Source organism: Propithecus coquereli, unplaced genomic scaffold, assembly GCF_000956105.1.
Source record: "Propithecus coquereli isolate 6110/MARCELLA unplaced genomic scaffold, Pcoq_1.0 Scaffold148, whole genome shotgun sequence".
NCBI classification, from domain to species: Eukaryota; Metazoa; Chordata; class Mammalia; order Primates; family Indriidae; genus Propithecus; species Propithecus coquereli.
Window position 1 is genome coordinate 308,270 of NW_012139191.1, and position 2,867 is coordinate 311,136.

General features: G+C 43.8%; 1 protein-coding gene across 1 annotated transcript in view; it reads left to right on the top strand.

The window, feature by feature from the left end:
- The window catches only part of CHAF1B (chromatin assembly factor 1, subunit B (p60)), a 23,524-nt gene that overhangs the window by 19,051 nt on the left and 1,606 nt on the right, over window positions 1-2,867 (top strand). The gene's annotated exons all lie outside the window — the stretch shown is intronic.

Below are 2,867 nucleotides of genomic sequence, written 5' to 3' on the forward strand. Positions count from 1 at the left end.
ACCCCTTGTCTGTGACGTCTCAAATGTCACCTGACATTGCCCATTGTCCCTTGAGAGGCAGAGTTGCCCCTGGTTGGGAACCACTGCTATAGAGCCTCCTCTAATGTCAGTAAAAGATCTTGCCAGGCAGTTCGGTTCCTTGTCTTGGCTCTATATTTTATAAATGTCAGCTCTTAACTCTCAGCATGTACATTTACTTGCCAACCTCTGTTTGCTGGTGTTTCAGAGATGCCTGGAGACCCTCAAGGCAGTCCTCCAGAGCTGAAAAGGCTCAGACTTGATGGAAACAAAGGAAGCATCCAAAGTCTGGACTCTTGATGGGATCTCAGCTTCTGCTCGCCTGCCTGCTGGGTGCGAGAGCCCCGTGTGCGCAGGGAAGGAGGCAGCCAAAGGCGCTGGAGGCCAGCAGCATCCAGAGAGCGGAACAGATGCTCATAAATTGATTCCTGTAACAAAAGTTACATGTGTACTGATTTTTCTCCAGAAACATGGATGCTATTGTATCCGGTATCCACTTTTAACTTGGGGATGTGAACATTTTAACAGACTAAATCCTCCTTTTGATGAGTTTCTGAAACTGGAGCAGTTCAACATTATCTAGCATGAAAATCAGTAAACCCTGCCTTGAATACTCATGAAAGTACAGACACTTGATGGGCAGACTCCTTTTAAAGTTAGAGTTAGAAAGAGGAGAAAGTAATTTGAGAAGATTTATTCTGTTGAATTTTGGAGCGTTTGAAGTGATTATTAGATTTAGCTTCTCGTTAGTTGATTAATTAAGCTTTGGAAGGTTGTTATATTTGTTTTCTGATTTTAAAGGTAATAATACTCATTCTGGAAAGTTAGTGAACTACAAAAAAAAAATAATGGGGCTGGAGGTGGGAATCACCATAATCTTAGCACCAGAAGTAACCCTTATTGTAGTATATTTCCTTCTTAGCATTTTTATGGATCTTTTTCCTTTTTTTTTAAGACAGAATTGAGATTTTACTTCAGGTACAATTTGGTATACAAATAGATTAAGTTAACTTAGATGGGTTTTTCGAACAAAAAGGTATCTTAGCAGTTTATGTCTACTTTTGCTTTCTCCAGGGCTGGAGTTGATCACATGTTCTCTTTACCTATTAGGAGTGAGCATGAGAGCTGTGGACAGGACATGTGATTGAAGGAGGCAGGCACACATGCCTGGGGGCTTCTCTGTGCTCGGGGGCTGCTGGGTGGTGTGATTGAGGGCTTAGTAGTAGTCCTGTGGCAGCTGGGATGAAGCCCCACTTAGAAGCTGGTGCTGCGGCCTCTCTTCGGGAGAGCTGTTACAGTTGAATTTCATCATGCATGATGCCGTCGCTTTGGCATGTGAACAGATGAGTCATGCACATGAAGGCGGTAAACCCAGGGCTTTCTTCCCAGTCTGAAACAGATCAAAGCACGAAAGAGTTCAGGACCGACAATTAAGTCTGACAGGAGTGGGGCTGAGGAGTGGAAGAATGCACTCTTTTTAACTAGGTCAGCAACAGCAAAGAAGCATTAAATTTTTTCTTAATCCACAACCTAGTAAACTAGAAGGAGTCTGCCTCCCTTTTCAATGGGAAGGTGGTAAACTAGAGATAATTTGCAGTGTAGAAAACTGAAAGGTGAACACAAGTATACTTGCAATGCAGATATGGGTTCCATTCACAATGAAAAGTTTTTAAATGTCAAATGGTATCTGTTTGACCAGTGGTTCTCAACTCTAGCTGCACTTTGAAATCACCTCAAGAACTGACACACATACCGATGCCTGGGTGCCCCTCTGGAGGATCTGACCTAATTGGTCTGGGGCGTTGTCTGAACTTCAGTATTTTTAAAAGCTCCTCGAGTAGTTCTGGTGCACAGCCAAGATTGAGAAATCATAAAAGAAAAAGCTTTTTCTGGATATGGTCTGTTCTGGATATGGTTAAATGCATTTCCACTGAAGGCTTTTTCTTGATTCTCTCTGCCCTAGCACTGATTGATATAAAAACCTGTTTTTTGCCAGTGCTGCCAGATGGAAGGACAGCATGCAGGAGATGCCATCAGCTCTTGGGATAAAAGCGTTCTAAACGTCCTGGAGCTGGCTCAAGGTATAATTTGTAGTCATTGGTCCCTCTGCAGACAGATGAGTGACCATGCCTGGGGGGAACAGTGTTAGGTTGTACAGTTGTCTCTTGTGCATTGACGATGGGAGTGATGGGGTGGGAGATGGGGTGCACGTGCAGCCTGAAGTGTGCCTTCGTCAGAATGGCCAACTGCCTATTTGTCAGCCATCATCCTTGAATAGAAGTTACAAAATGAGCAATAAAAGACAAGGTTATGTTACCTCAGTGTTATGATCTAAAAACTGCCTGTGTCCATCTGAGTAGTTTATTAAGGAAGCCTTTTGCGAAAGGAGCCTAGCCTGGAGGTTAGGCAGTAGTCCCACTTACAGATGGTCATTGTCTATACGATCAGCCCCACCATCCTGGATCTGTACTTGGATGGGTGTTTGTTTGTTTGTTTATTTATTTAACAATTATTTATTTTTAAGAGATAGGGTCTTGTTCTGTTGCCCACGCTGGAGTACAGTGGCACAAGCGTAGCTGACTACAACCTTCAAGTCCTGGGCTTAAGCAATCTTCCTGCCTCAGCCTCCCAAATAGCTGGGAGTATAGGCGCATGCCACACCACCTGGCTAATTGTTAAAAAATATTTTGTAGGCAAGGTGGCTCATGCCTATAATCATAGCACTCTGGGAGGCTGAGGAGAGAGGATCGCTTGAGCTCAGGAGTTTGAGACCAGACTGAGCAAGAGTGAGACCCCGTCTCTGCTAAAAATAGGAAAAATTAGCTGGGTGTGGCGGTATGCTCCTGTAA